A 16,901-nucleotide genomic window follows, 5' to 3' on the forward strand; every position below is an offset into this window, starting at 1 on the left:
CCCATTAAAACAGGGAAAGCATCTGTGTAATTTTATACTTAATACGATTGAGTAATGATAATTGATTACCGGTATTTAATATAGAACTGCAGGAGAGATTGTTCATTTACAAATATTACACAGGGCTGCAGACAGATTGAAGTAAAGCATACATTATCTTGTGATGGGCTATTCAAAAATATACAGATACTGTATACAAGCTCATAGTGGCCCTGGAACAAAATATTTTAAGATGGGGGTGGGTTCCGCGGGGTCCACTGATATAGCAATCATACGTTTTTCAGAAAACTGATTTAGACATTTTTAGAATTGGCCTCAAGTCTTAATGGGTTAATGAATGATTTTATTTATTTAAGTGTCATGCCACCTTGTGGCCCATCCCTCATGGGATTATATGACACCTTTTCACACAAGTTACAGTAAACAGTTATACACTTATAGTTCTTTACTTATACTGCTGCTCGCATGCTACTGATCGCATACAACATAAATACAAATACAATAAATCAAAACAAAACAAAACACCGTAACTAGCATACGTATTTCGTACTGGCTGTACATGGCCTTTTTCCTCGGGTCCCATGCTTTCTCTAGATAATTTGCCAATTTTAGTATTTTAATAATAATAATTAATAATTTTAGTATTTTTCAAATAAACGGTTAATAAGTTGTGCATCATTCATATCCATCATATTAACATAGTTTATATTATTAAACAACACTTCTCTCACCGCACCATAAAAAGGACAGTACAACACAAAGTGATACTCATTCTCTATTTCATTGAGATCACACATTTGGCAGATTCGATCTTCTTCATCTAGCCCAACATAACGACCCGTTTCAATATAAAGTGGCAGTATACCTCCTCTAATCTGGGCACAAAGTGATCTTTTTTTCTTTGGCAGATTAAATAAAACATAGTTTTCAGTATAATAGTCATGTTTGATTTCTCTATATGTACGTAATTTTGGTTTGCTCCAGATCTCTTCTGTCCAAGTACGTTTGATCTTATCAAAAAGTATCTCCCTTAGCCCCACAATATTAACCTGCTCCAATCCAAGAAACACATCCTCAATTCCATATTCACAGATCACAGGTTAATGTTGCTAAGCAGAGACGTGACGTTCCTAAAACCCTGTCTGTCTACATAACACGGATGACGTACCTCAAATCAAGATATCATATCATATAACCAGTGGCGTGCACAGACATTTAGAGGGGCAGGTGCTCAAGTGAAAAAGGGCACCTTGTGCAGCACGTGGAACCGGCCGGTTGCCTTAATAGTGTGAGATTAATAGATTTTGGGGCATAAATAATATATTAGAAGCTTTTGTATCAAGAATTGTCACCATGGTCCACATACTGTACAGTGTACACTGTACTAAAAAATATATTTTTTTTTCTTTTTTTTTCTTTATTACTTTGACTAACCCTGTATAGGCTACAGTTCGTATAGATTATCTTCCAAATTGTGGAAGCATTGGCGGACTTGTCTGCATGTTAGACATTGAAAACCTGTAGTTATTTTTCTCCCCGTATGGAACTGTATGTGTTTTATACTGTTTTGTATTTTTTTTCTGTGATTATGGATCTCCCTGGGTCTGAAATAATGTATTGATTGATACATCGTCTCTTATGCAGCAGGCATGCAACATATCCTGCATGACTTTGTGAACGGGTGTTATAGCTTAATTCTATAGCTAAGTAATATAAGGAGAGGACTCAGGATACAAGATTTACACAGCAAGAAGTTGTATTGTTCCCGTTGCTGAGGAGCCACATATTTTCACTTCAAGTAGTGTGACAGGATGTTTCTCCGCTGTGGCTGTTCTTACGGTAACAAGACAACCTCCAAGTGAGTTGTCCGGACATCTCACCCCGAAAGTCCGGACAACTCACCAGACATCTCACCCCGGTGAGATGTCTTCACTTTCGGGGGTGAGCTGTCTTCACTTTCGGGCACTTTCGGGGTGAGTTGTCTTCACTTTCGGGGTGAGTTGTCTGACTGAATATGTATAGCCTACCATTTAGGCTCTTTTATATACTTTACTGAATATTTCCCATTTATCTTTAATATAATCTAGATTAATTCAACTTCTGAAGAAATGTGTAAAACTGTGTTGGCAACTTGGTCATAGATATGTTAATATTACCTGGACCCCTCCTAATTTGTTTACTCAAGATGGCTGAATGGTTATTAGGTTATTAGAACACCCAGCATTGTGATCAAATCACAATTCAATCAAAGCAAACCGCGTAAACAATATTAGTAAATACGGACACATGCTAATCACCACAAACACTTTATTTATTAGAACACCCAGATCGAATCACAATTCATTCAATCAAAGCAAACCACATAAACAATATTCGTTTGCCTTTAATTCTGGAGCGTCATCTGTGCCTTTAGAATACTACATTCTGTCCCATTCTGTTCATTTTACAAATTTACACTGACATTCTGTCCCATTCTGTTCATTTTACAAATTTACACTGAAAGTTAGAAAGTAACGCTGCGCGTGTATCTGTCATCATGTCACAGGGCGCCGCCATCTCTGACTGTTTCTGACATGGACAACAACGAGCTCTGGCCAATCAGACGCGCGCGGCGTCACCAAGTGCGGGTCTCTGTCTAGCCTCGGACGTAGAAAGAAATCACGCTTATATAAGGTCTCTTGTAATTTCTCACATGCTAATATATAACTAGCAGTAGCCATCATCATCATCGTGATTCGTTGTTGGGGGGGGGGGGGGGGGGGTGTCAATAGCTTTGCTATTCAGTCAGTAAGTAGGCCTATTAGAACTGTGTTCGTTGGGAGTGCAGTCTAATTGCGAACGCAGTGAGCATTTACTATGAGACCCAGCAGATCACGTCTGTGTGTCTGTGTGTGTGTGTGTGTGTCTGTGTGTCACGCTGTAACACCACCCGCCCACCACCAGAGGGCGCAGCTGTATCACACACAAAAACACACACACACACATGCACGCACGCACACACACGCACGCACGCACGCACGCACGCACGCACGCACGCACGCACGCACGCACGCACGCACGCACGCACGCACGCACACACACACACAAAAAACTTAACTTAAAAAAAAACTTAACTTAAAAAAAAACGTACAAAGGAAAAACGCACACACAAAAAACTTAACTTAAAAAAAACTTAACTTAAAAAAAAAACTTAAAAAGGAAAAACGCACACACAAAACTTACTTAAAAAAACTTAACTTAAAAAAAAACTTAACTTAAAAAAACAACGTACAAAGGAAAAACGCACACACAAAAAACTTAACTTAAAAAAATAATTAAAAAGGAAAAACGCACACACACAAAAAACTTAACTTAAAAAAAAAACTTAAAAAGTTAAAACGCACACACACAAAAAGCTTAACTTAAAAAAAAACTTAACTTAAAAAAAAACTTAAACAAAAAACTTTTTAAAAAAAAACCTAAAAAAGAAACACGCACGCACGCACACATACACACACTAAAAAAAACTTGAAAAAACATTTAATTTAAAAAAACTTAACTTAAAAAAAACCTTAAAAAGTACGTAATTTATTCTAATTGTTGTTATTGCAATTTACGAGCTGCGTTCGCTTCCCGCGTTTGCGCGTCTTACTTGTTAGTAACTTTGTACAGCTGTGAGACTCTGCCTTTGAAGCGCAAACATAGAGAGAGTGAGAAAGAGACGCTCTACTCCTTACTTACAAAACAGTGTTTCATTGGATTTTTACTGTTAAATAAATAAATAATTAGCGCGTAACTGCGCACGTCTGTAGTTCGATAGTTCGATCCAAAATTGAATTACTGTAATGGGTGCCACGGAAAGTACAGACAACTCACCCCGCAATGTCAGAAAGTGAAGACAACTCACCGGTGTGAGTTGTCCGGACTTTCGGGGTGAGCTGTCCGTCCCTTCCCTTTACCAACTCGCCCAACTTGCCCCAGCGGAAAGTACAGACAACTCACCCCGCCATGTCAGAAAGTGAAGACAACTCACCGGGGTGAGTTGTCCAGTATTCGTCCTTACATGACCGGAGCGAGGTTATATAGCATGATACAACACAGACAGGAAACCCTTTCACAGTATATGTTCAAGTTATTGCATGATATCACAGAGTCATACGAGCTTAACCTCTGACATGGAAGACACGGACGGCCCCTATAGAATATATGCGTGCGTGTATCCCTCTTCCATAGGAGGTATATGTATACGTGTGCGTGTTGGTGCAGAGCTGAACAAAGAGCTTTGTCCGTTCTTTGGTCATGTGCGTGTGTGTTCAAGCATGTGTGTGCACAAGCGCGGGCACATTTGGTGCAGTGTCTGCTTTTGAGATTTACTCAAAAGCAGTGCAGTTACTTTGATTACAAATTAAACAAGTTGACTATATTGTTTTAATTTCTTGTCAAATGAAATGTACTTAACAATAATATGTAGTTCCACTAGGCTACATCGAGAAATGTTTAAAAAAAATAGATATCTCATGTTTTCTATGATTTAAATTGTTTAAAACAAAATAGTGGAAATAGCCACCCGCTTAGCCACGTTCGCAGTGCGTGTTGTGAGTTTGTAGAACTCCACTGTTTTTGAAAATGTATGAGCATTTACGACATGGAAACGATTATGACGATTTAGCAAAGATAATTGATTATCTCAAATAATTAGGTAATAATTGTGACAGGCCTAGGTTGTCACAATTCTTCCACTATACTGTTGTTTCTCTTGATTTGAATCCTCTTATGGGTTAACTTTGACCCTCTGAATCCTTTTCACTTTGACAGTGTGATCTGTTCCATTCGGGAGCTGCGCACTGATGAACTGAAAAGAGAGAAAACAGAAGAAATCCTTCCATTATGAAGTCACTTTTGAGTGTACAGTAAGCAACTAGAAAAAGTGCCCTTCTGGGCACAGGTCTCCACCAGGAGGACAGGACTGTGTGAGATGTTTGGCAAAATGTTTAGGAGTAATATAAACATGTTTGCCTTTGATGGCAATTGGATGACTTGAGGCATTTTGTTCCAAAAATGTGTTTTGGAAAAATCAACCTGTTGGTGGCGCTATAACAGGCCAATGTGAAAAGGGTGGGATATATTCCTCAGCCTAGTAAGAAAATGTGTGAAAGATTTCACGTAAATTGCATGCTGCGTTCATGATTTGAGGCTTTTGTTCAAAACGGGGCAATCTTGCAAACTGTGAAAGCCAATTATAGCCAATTAGGATGGAATATCAAATATCGGACAGATCCGACTTGAGCACATGACCATAGAGATACTGTGTAACGATTTTGACAGAATCTGGAGGAGTAATATCAAAAAATGTGTTTTACAAAAGTCGGCCTCCTGGTGGCGCTATAACAGGCCGTTCTGGAAAATGCAGGGCAGAGGTTCATCGTTGGCATCCAGGGAGTGTGTGTGCAAAGTTTGGCATCAACCAGGTTAACGGTGCCGGAGATTAGCTGGTAACAGATGGACGGAAGGACAGACGGACGGACACACGGACACACGGACACACACACACACGGACGGAGTGCAAAACATACTCTCTCCCCATGCCTTCGGCCTGGTGGAGACAATTATAGTGGCAGAAGTATCAGATGTACAGTATAAGGGTAACTATGCTCCAAAAGCTACAACATAAAGTTGAACTGCCTTCGATTTTTTTCATCTCTCTCTATTCTTTAGTTTTGCATCTGAGAGGCTAAATCGAATAATGGTCCTTGAATAAGGTTGAAAACCATAGGAATAGTCAAAGGACATTTTGACTTTTCTGTTATTTCTAATCAAAGGATACATATTCTATACAAATATTACCTCTTTAATAAGTAAAGTGATGGTTTCATTACTTAATTCACCGAAGGAGGTCATCTTGAACTGCATGTGTACCAAGGCTGTGGGGAAATGAGAAGAGAAATATTCACTTGAAAGTGAGACTCACTATTATACCTTTATAGTTATACAGTACATTCTCAACCTCTTTGCCTAACATTTGTTTGATTAATTGCCACAAAGACAAAAACATTCACCAAACAATAATATAAACGGGAATCCATTCACATCCAGATTTTTGCCAGGTCAAACGAGGGTATCACGTGACATATTGATTGCCTTCCCCTAGTCACTCATACTAAACATGACGTATGTGTAGGCAGAAGAATAGCAAAGTAATAGTAGGGAAATAATAATAACAAGGGTTGCATACCTCCATTAATCATTATTGTAGTTGGCATTGGAGTCATTGCAGTTGGAGTCATAGTGGATGGAATCGTTGTTGAATTTGAAGGAGTTGTGATTTGAGAAGTAGTTGCAGTTGTGATTGGAGGACTAGTTGTGGTGTGAGGACTAGTTGTGGTGTGAGGACTAGTTGTGGTGTGAGGACTAGTTGTGGTGTGAGGACTAGTTGTGGTGTGAGGACTAGTTGTGGTGTGAGGACTAGTTGTGGTGTGAGGACTAGTTGTGGTGTGAGGACTAGTTGTGGTGTGAGGACTAGTTGTGGTGTGAGGACTAGTTGTGGTGTGGGGACTAGTTGTGGTGTGGGGACTAGTTGTGGTGTGGGGACTAGTTGTGGTGTGGGGACTAGTTGTGGTGTGGGGACTAGTTGTGGTGTGGGGACTAGTTGTGGTGTGGGGACTAGTTGTGGTGTGGGGACTAGTTGTGGTGTGGGGACTAGTTGTGGTGTGGGGACTAGTTGTGGTGTGGGGACTAGTTGTGGTGTGGGGACTAGTTGTGGTGTGGGGACTAGTTGTGGTGTGGGGACTAGTTGTGGTGTGGGGACTAGTTGTGGTGTGGGGACTAGTTGTGGTGTGGGGACTAGTTGTGGTGTGGGGACTAGTTGTGGTGTGGGGACTAGTTGTGGTGTGGGGACTAGTTGTGGTGTGGGGACTAGTTGTGGTGTGGGGACTAGTTGTGGTGTGGGGACTAGTTGTGGTGTGGGGACTAGTTGTGGTGTGAGGACTAGTTGTGGTGTGAGGACTAGTTGTGGTGTGAGGACTAGTTGTGGTGTGAGGACTAGTTGTGGTGTGAGGACTAGTTGTGGTGTGAGGACTAGTTGTGGTGTGAGGACTAGTTGTGGTGTGAGGACTAGTTGTGGTGTGAGGACTAGTTGTGGTGTGAGGACTAGTTGTGGTGTGAGGACTAGTTGTGGTGTGAGGACTAGTTGTGGTGTGAGGACTAGTTGTGGTGTGAGGACTAGTTGTGGTGTGAGGACTAGTTGTGGTGTGAGGACTAGTTGTGGTGTGAGGACTAGTTGTGATGTGAGGACTAGTTGTGATGTGAGGACTAGTTGTGATGTGAGGACTAGTTGTGATGTGAGGACTAGTTGTGATGTGAGGACTAGTTGTGATTGGAGGACTAGTTGTGATTGGAGGACTAGTTGTGATTGGAGGACTAGTTGTGATTTGAGGACTAGTTGCAGTTGTGATTTGAGGACTAGTTGCAGCTGTGATTTGAGGACTAGTTGCAGCTGTGATTTGAGGACTAGTTGCAGCTGTGATTTGAGGACTAGTTGCAGTTGTGATTTGAGGACTAGTTGTGATTTGAGGACTAGTTGCAGCTGTGATTTGAGGAGTAGTTGCAGTTGTGATTTGAGGACTAGTTGCTGTTGTGATTGGAGGAGTAGTTGCAGCTGTGATTTGAGGAGTAGTTGCAGCTGTGATTTGAGGAGTAGTTGCAGCTGTGATTGGAGGAGTAGTTGCAGCTGTGGTTTGAGGTGTGATTTGAGGACTAGTTGCAGCTGTGATTTGAGGACTGGTTGCAGCTGTGATTTGAGGACTGGTTGCAGCTGTGATTGGAGGACTAGTTGCAGCTGTGATTGAAGGACTAGTTGCAGCTGTGATTGGAGGAGTAGTTGCAGCTGTGATTGGAGGACTAGTTGCAGCTGTGATTGGAGGACTAGTTGCAGCTGTGATTGGAGGAGTAGTTGCAGCTGTGATTGGAGGAGTAGTTGCAGCTGTGATTGGAGGAGTAGTTGCAGCTGTGATTGGAGGAGTAGTTGCAGCTGTGATTTGAGGAGTAGTTGCAGCTGTGATTGGAGTAGTTGCAGCTGTGATTGGAGTAGTTGCAGCTGTGATTGGAGGAGTAGTTGCAGCTGTGATTGGAGGAGTAGTTGCAGCTGTGATTGGAGGAGTAGTTGCAGCTGTGATTGGAGGAGTAGTTGCAGCTGTGATTTGAGGACTAGTTGCAGCTGTGATTTGAGGACTAGTTGCAGCTGTGATTGGAGTAGTTGCAGCTATGATTGGAGGAGTAGTTGCATTTGTGATTGGAGGAGTAGTTGCAGCTGTGATTGGAGGAGTAGTTGCAGCTGTGATTGGAGTAGTTGCATTTGGGATTGGCATAATGGAAGCTGGGGATAGATGTGTAATTTGGCATGAGATAATACAATATGTAAAAATTATATAATTTTGCCTATATAAACCCAGCCTTTACACAAGGCTTCCCCCTCTCTTCTCTGTTTACATCTCCTCCAGCAGTGAAGCAATGAAGTATGTTGACGACTCGGCCCTACTAGTGGCCCACCTGACTGATGCCAATGCTTTGTCTGAATACCAGCAGACAGTATCCTAAACCAACCCAAACAACTGGACATTTTGGAGAAACAAATAACAGGACCTATTTTCAATGTATCTTCATATAATTGGTCCTCAATAATGCTCATTATAATGGTACTTTCTCAGAGGACTGACGTGGAGTGTGTGCAGTTCAGAAACATGTTTAGTGACATCATCGATGGGGAATCCAATAGAAACGGCAAAAAAAAATATTGGTAACACTTGGTACGTATGCATCCCACGTTTATAACGCATTGTGAACACATCTTCTCATAAACATGTCTAATTATATTTATATGCGCTGATAAATAATTATTATACTTTATAAGCTTAATCATAACACATTATAAACTTTATTATAATGACTTATAATATCAAGTATTATAATAACTTGCTATGTATTCCATTCCATGTTTATAACGCATTATATTTATGCCTTTATTGACAGGGTACATTAATTAGACAGGAAAGGGGGAGAGAGATGGGGAGTGACACGTGGCAAAGGCCGTCGGGCTCGGGAGTCGAACCCACGGCACGCCGTCCGGCTGGCTTGGCAGCCTATAGGTTCCCAGACGGTTGAGCTAACCGTCCAGGCCACTCATACACATTTATAATTATATATGTAAGTACTTATAAATAATGATAACCTTTATCATAACACATCGTCACCTTATTAAACTAATGGCCTAAGTCATTTTTTGCCGAAAATGAGTTTTTGGCCTAAATCAACTCCTGGTGATGCTGGCCACCTCTGGTAAAATCGCCTAAGCCCTAACGTAAAAGGCCTTCCTGTTACACCCGATTAAAAAAATAGCCTATGTCAAGAGTGAGACTTAGGCCATTTTATTTTGCCTAAGTCATAATAAAATGTGACTTAGGCCATTTTAACACCTTTCAAAATAAAAGTGAATGGGACTGAATGGGAGGTACTGTTACTATGGGACTGATAGAAGGGACTGAATGGGACTGAATGGGAGGTACTGTTTATGGGACTGATACTATGGGAGTGAATGGGAGTGAATAGGAGTGAACGGGAGTGAATGGGAGGTACTGTTACTATGGGACTGATACTATGGGAGTGAATGGGAGTGAATAGGAGTGAATGGGAGGTACTGTTTATGGGACTGATACTATGGGAGTGAATGGGAGTGAATAGGAGTGAACGGGAGTGAATGGGAGGTACTGTTACTATGGGACTGATACTATGGGAGTGAATGGGAGGTACTGTTACTATGGGACTGTTACTATGGGAGTGAATGGGAGTGAATGGGAGGTACTGTTACTATGGGACTGTTACTATGGGACTGAATGGGAGTGAATGGGACTAAATGGGAGGTACTGTTACTATGTGACTGATACTATGGGAGTGAATGGGACTGAATGGGAGTGAATGGGACTGAATGGGAGGTACTGTTTATGGGACTGATACTATGGGAGTGAATGGGAGTGAATAGGAGTGAACGGGAGTGAATGGGAGGTACTGTTACTATGGGACTGATACTATGGGAGTGAATGGGACTGAATGGGAGTGAATGGGAGGTACTGTTACTATGGGACTGTTACTATGGGACTGAATGGGAGTGAATGGGACTAAATGGGAGTGAATGTTACTATGTGACTGAGATGGGGAGTGACACGCGGCAAAGGCCGTCGGGCTCGGGAGTCGAACCCACGGCACGCCGTCCGGCTGGCTTGGCAGCCTATAGGTTCCCAGACGGTTGAGCTAACCGTCCAGGCCACTCATACACATTTATAATTATATATGTAAGTACTTATAAATAATGATAACCTTTATCATAACACATCGTCACCTTATTAAACTAATGGCCTAAGTAATTTTTTGCCGAAAATGAGTTTTTGGCCTAAATCAACTCCTGGTGATGCTGGCCACCTCTGGTAAAATCGCCTAAGCCCTAACGTAAAAGGCCTTCCTGTTACACCCGATAAAAAAAATGGCCTATGTCAAGAGTGAGACTTAGGCCATTTTATTTTGCCTAAGTCATAATAAAATGTGACTTAAGCCATTTTAACACCTTTCAAAATAAAAGTGAATGGGACTGAATGGGAGGTACTGTTACTATGGGACTGATAGAATGGGACTGAATGGGACTGAAGGGACTGAATGGGAGGTACTGTTTATGGGACTGATACTATGGGAGTGAATGGGAGTGAATAGGAGTGAACGGGAGTGAATGGGAGGTACTGTTACTATGGGACTGATACTATGGGAGTGAATGGGAGTGAATAGGAGTGAATGGGAGTGAATGGGAGGTACTGTTTATGGGACTGATACTATGGGAGTGAATGGGAGTGAATAGGAGTGAACGGGAGTGAATGGGAGATACTGTTACTATGGGACTGATACTATGGGAGTGAATGGGACTGAATGGGAGTGAATGGGAGGTACTGTTACTATGGGACTGTTACTATGGGACTGAATGAGAGTGAATGGGACTAAATGGGAGTGAATGGGACTAAATGGGAGTGAATGGGACTGAATGTGACTGAATAGGAGGTACTGTACTATGGGACTGATACTATGGGAGTGAATGGGAGTGAATGGGAGGTACTGTTACTATGGGACTGAATGGGAGTGAATGGGACTAAATGGGAGTGAATGGGAGGTACTGTTACTATGTGACTGATACTATGGGAGTGAATGGGACTGAATGGGAGTGAATGGGACTGCATGGGAGTGAATGGGAGGTACTGTTTATGGGACTGATACTATGGGAGTGAATGGGAGTGAATAGGAGTGAACGGGAGTGAATGGGAGGTACTGTTACTATGGGACTGATACTATGGGAGTGAATGGGACTGAATGGGAGTGAATGGGACTGAATGGGAGGTACTGTTACTATGGGACTGATAGAATGGGAGTGAATGGGAGTGAATGGGAGATACTGTTACTATGGGACTGATACTATGGGAGTGAATGGGACTGAATGGGAGTGAATGGGAGGTACTGTTACTATGGGACTGAATGGGAGTGAATGGGACTAAATGGGAGTGAATGGGAGGTACTGTTACTATGTGACTGATACTATGGGAGTGAATGGGACTGAATGGGAGTGAATGGGACTGCATGGGAGTGAATGGGAGGTACTGTTTATGGGACTGATACTATGGGAGTGAATGGGAGTGAATAGGAGTGAACGGGAGTGAATGGGAGGTACTGTTACTATGGGACTGATACTATGGGAGTGAATGGGACTGAATGGGAGTGAATGGGACTGAATGGGAGGTACTGTTACTATGGGACTGATAGAATGGGAGTGAATGGGAGTGAATGGGAGATACTGTTACTATGGGACTGATACTATGGGAGTGAATGGGACTGAATGGGAGTGAATGGGAGGTACTGTTACTATGGGACTGTTACTATGGGACTGAATGGGACTAAATGGGAGGTACTGTTACTATGTGACTGATACTATGGGAGTGAATGGGACTGAATGGGAGTGAATGGGACTGAATGGGAGGTACTGTTACTATGGGACTGATAGAATGGGAGTGAATGGGAGATACTGTTACTATGGGACTGATACTATGGGAGTGAATGGGACTGAATGGGAGTGAATGGGAGGTACTGTTACTATGGGACTGTTACTATGGGACTGAATGGGAGTGAATGGGACTAAATGGGAGTGAATGGGACTGAATGTGACTGAATGGGAGTGAATAGGAGGTACTGTACTATGGGACTGATACTATGGGAGTGAATGGGAGTGAAAGGGAGGTACTGTTACTATGGGACTGTTACTATGGGAGTGAATGGGACTGAATGCGAGTGAATGGGAGGTACTGTTACTATGGGACTGTTACTATGGGAGTGAATGGGACTGAATGCGAGTGAATGGGAGGTACTGTAACTGTTACTATGGGACTGTTACTATGGGACTGAATGGGACTGAATGGGAGGTACTGTTACTATGGGAGTGAACTGGACTGAATGGACTTAATGGGAGTGAGTGGGAGTGAATGGGAGCTACTGTTACTATGGGACTGTCACTCCCATTCACTCCCATTCAGAGTGAAAGGGAGTGAATGGGAGTGAATGGGACTGAATAGGAGTGCATGGGAGTGAGTGGGAGTGAATGGGAGCTACTGTTACTATGGGACTGATACTATGGGAGTGAATGGGAGGTACTGTTACTATGGGACTGTTACTATGGGAGTGAATGGGACTGAATGGGAGTGAATGGGAGTGAATGGGAGGTACTGTTACTATGGGACTGTTACTATGGGACTGAATGGGAGTGAATGGGACTGAATGGGAGGTACTGTTACTATGTGACTGATACTATGGGAGTGAATGGGACTGAATGGGAGTGAATGGGACTGAATGGGAGGTACTGTTTATGGGACTGATACTATGGGAGTGAATGGGAGTGAATAGGAGTGAATGGGAGGTACTGTTACTATGGGACTGATACTATGGGAGTGAATGGGACTGAATGGGAGTGAATGGGAGGTACTGTTACTATGGGACTGTTACTATGGGACTGAATGGGAGTGAATGGGACTAAATGGGAGTGAATGGGAGGTACTGTTACTATGTGACTGAGATGGGGAGTGACACGCGGCAAAGGCCGTCGGGCTCGGGAGTCGAACCCACGGCACGCCGTCCGGCTGGCTTGGCAGCCTATAGGTTCCCAGACGGTTGAGCTAACCGTCCAGGCCACTCATACACATTTATAATTATATATGTAAGTACTTATAAATAATGATAACCTTTATCATAACACATCGTCACCTTATTAAACTAATGGCCTAAGTCATTTTTTGCCGAAAATGAGTTTTTGGCCTAAATCAACTCCTGGTGATGCTGGCCACCTCTGGTAAAATCGCCTAAGCCCTAACGTAAAAGGCCTTCCTGTTACACCCGATTAAAAAAATGGCCTATGTCAAGAGTGAGACTTAGGCCATTTTATTTTGCCTAAGTCATAATAAAATGTGACTTAGGCCATTTTAACACCTTTCAAAATAAAAGTGAATGGGACTGAATGGGAGGTACTGTTACTATGGGACTGATAGAATGGGACTGAATGGGACTGAATGGGAGGTACTGTTTATGGGACTGATACTATGGGAGTGAATGGGAGTGAATAGGAGTGAACGGGAGTGAATGGGAGGTACTGTTACTATGGGACTGATACTATGGGAGTGAATGGGACTGAATGTGACTGAATGGGAGTGAATAGGAGGTACTGTACTATGGGACTGATACTATGGGAGTGAATGGGAGTGAATGGGAGGTACTGTTACTATGGGACTGTTACTATGGGACTGAATGGGAGTGAATGGGAGTGAATGGGAGGTACTGTTACTATGTGACTGATACTATGGGAGTGAATGGGACTGAATGGGAGTGAATGGGACTGAATGGGAGGTACTGTTTATGGGACTGATACTATGGGAGTGAATGGGAGTGAATAGGAGTGAACGGGAGTGAATGGGAGGTACTGTTACTATGGGACTGATACTATGGGAGTGAATGGGACTGAATAGGAGTGAATGGGAGGTACTGTTACTATGGGACTGTTACTATGGGACTGAATGGGAGTGAATGGGACTAAATGGGAGTGAATGGGAGGTACTGTTACTATGGGACTGTTACTATGAGACTGAATGGGACTAAATGGGAGGTACTGTTACTATGTGACTGATACTATGGGAGTGAATGGGACTGCATGGGAGTGAATGGGACTGAATGGGAGATACTGTTACTATGGGACTGATACTATGGGAGTGAATGGGACTGAATGGGAGTGAATGGGAGGTACTGTTACTATGGGACTGTTACTATGGGACTGAATGGGAGTGAATGGGACTAAATGGGAGTGAATGGGACTGAATGTGACTGAATGGGAGTGAATAGGAGGTACTGTACTATGGGACTGATACTATGGGAGTGAATGGGAGTGAAAGGGAGGTACTGTTACTATGGGACTGTTACTATGGGAGTGAATGGGACTGAATGCGAGTGAATGGGAGGTACTGTTACTATGGGACTGTTACTATGGGAGTGAATGGGACTGAATGCGAGTGAATGGGAGGTACTGTAACTGTTACTATGGGACTGTTACTATGGGACTGAATGGGACTGAATGGGAGGTACTGTTACTATGGGAGTGAACTGGACTGAATGGACTTAATGGGAGTGAGTGGGAGTGAATGGGAGCTACTGTTACTATGGGACTGTCACTCCCATTCACTCCCATTCAGAGTGAAAGGGAGTGAATGGGAGTGAATGGGACTGAATAGGAGTGCATGGGAGTGAGTGGGAGTGAATGGGAGCTACTGTTACTATGGGACTGTCACTCCCATTCATCCCATTCACTCCCATTCAGAGTGAAAGGGAGTGAATGGGACTGAATGGGAGTGAATGGGACTGAATAGGAGTGCATGGGAGTGAGTGGGAGTGAATGGGAGATACTGTTACTATGGGACTGTCACTCCCATTCATCCCATTCACTCCCATTTAGTCCCATTCACTCCCATAGTATCAGTCCCATAGTAGCAGTACCTCCCATTCAGTCCCATAGTATCAGCCCCTTAGTAACAGTACCTCCCATTCACTCCCATTCACTCCCCTTCAGTATCAAATGTCTTTGTGCTCTGATATTATTTTAAACACTCTGTGGCTGACCCTAAACCATGGTCTATTAAAAATAATTGGAATAAAAACATTTTGCCTAAGTCACTTACTGCAGAAGTAATTTGGCCTAAATAAGGTTTATAATTGCCTAAGTTAAAATGGCATGTTCAGATATTGGCCTAAGTCATTTTATCCTTACATGTTACATGATTGACATACACCTTTATTTGTATGTCAATAGTCATATTTTTTCTGGAATTGAAATAATTAAGAAATATAATATATTCTACATTTGGTTTCCTGAAAACCTTGAAAAAATGACTTAGACAATTAGTTTAATAAGGTGACGACATTATAAAGCTTATTATACTGACTTATTAATGTCAAGTATTATAATACCTAAAACACTTTGTTTGAAATACACACTTGTGCTTTCTAGGGTATGATTTGGGTCCGTAAAGATGAATACAAAATGAATATGAACATCTTTATACTGTCCAATAATTAGATAGGGAGGGGGGGTGAAATTAATACCTCTGTGTTTTAAATAGACACTAGTGGTAAATGGTGCATTTATATAGCGCCTTTATCCAAGGCGCATTACATTCACCCACACATTCATACACTGGCGGAAGCCATACAAGGTACCAACCAGCACATCGGGAGCAATTTGGGGTTCAGTGTCTTGCCCAAGGACACTTCGACATGTACCGGGATTCGAACCACTGACCCATGGATCATTGGACAGCTGTCAAAATATGTCAAAATAGACACTCATGCTTTCTAAGGTGTGATTTGGGGCCCTAAGGATGAATACAAAATGAATATCAACATCCTAATAGCCTACTGTCCAATATTATTTAGATAGGGAGGGGGTGAACTTATGACAGGCTGTCAAAATATGACTCCCCCGTCAAAAAACCTCTGTTTTAAATAGACGCTAGTGATTTCTAGGGTAAAAAGCACAATAGACACTCATGCTTTCTAAGTGATTTGGGGCCCTAAGGATGAACAAAATTAATATCAACATCCTAATACTGTCCAATAATTAGTCTAGATAAGGAGGGGGGTGAAATTACTACTGTCAAAATATGACTTCCCAGTCAAAAAAACACTCATGCTTTCTATAAGGTGTGATTTGGGGCCCTAGGATGAATACAAAATGAATATCAACATCTTAATACTGTCCAATACTTCGATACGGAGGGAAGTGAAATTATGACAGGCAGTTACTGCCGTCAATATATGACAGTAAAAAAAAAAAGGGGGGGAAAAAATCACACCTGTGTGAAGTGAGGGGCGCTAATATATTAAAGTCTAACTCTGTTGATTAAGTGACTAATTACAGTGTAATTACAGGAGTAGGACATAAGAGCTTCCGTCCTTTTGTGTTCGTATATGCTCGACAAAGCCGGATGCACCGTGTCCGTGATGGATTCGAACCCCCAGACTTTACCACTGCACCACCCGAGCACCATTTATCATGTCACTGTTTCAGCAACAATGCCTAAGTGCTAGTCAATTTTTTTATTTATTTTTTTAATCTGAATGACTCCCCTTGTTTGTAGTTTACACATTACAGCTTCCATTCAACTTCCATAGAAACGAATGGTGTAATGTATACATAATCACCTAAAAACTCTTTGTGAAAACTGAAAAGTATAAGGTTTTGCCACTGTCAACACTGACAGAAGCCCAAAGCCCAGCAATTTGCTGACTCAAACCCCCACAATAACAAACTAAAT

General features: G+C 42.2%; 1 long non-coding RNA gene across 1 annotated transcript; it reads right to left on the reverse strand.

The window, feature by feature from the left end:
• Positions 1 to 4,737: 4,737 nt before the first annotated feature.
• LOC306927239 lies at positions 4,738 to 6,330 on the reverse strand. The gene is made up of 3 exons (XR_013790504.1): positions 6,212 to 6,330; positions 5,824 to 5,900; positions 4,738 to 4,831 (listed from the first exon to the last, which is right to left on the reverse strand). It is a non-coding gene; the product is annotated as an uncharacterized lncRNA (long non-coding RNA).
• Between the last annotated feature and the right edge of the window lie 10,571 nt (positions 6,331 to 16,901).

Source organism: Electrona antarctica (genome assembly GCF_951216825.1).
Source record: "Electrona antarctica genome assembly, chromosome: 7".
Taxonomy (NCBI): Eukaryota; Metazoa; Chordata; class Actinopteri; order Myctophiformes; family Myctophidae; genus Electrona; species Electrona antarctica.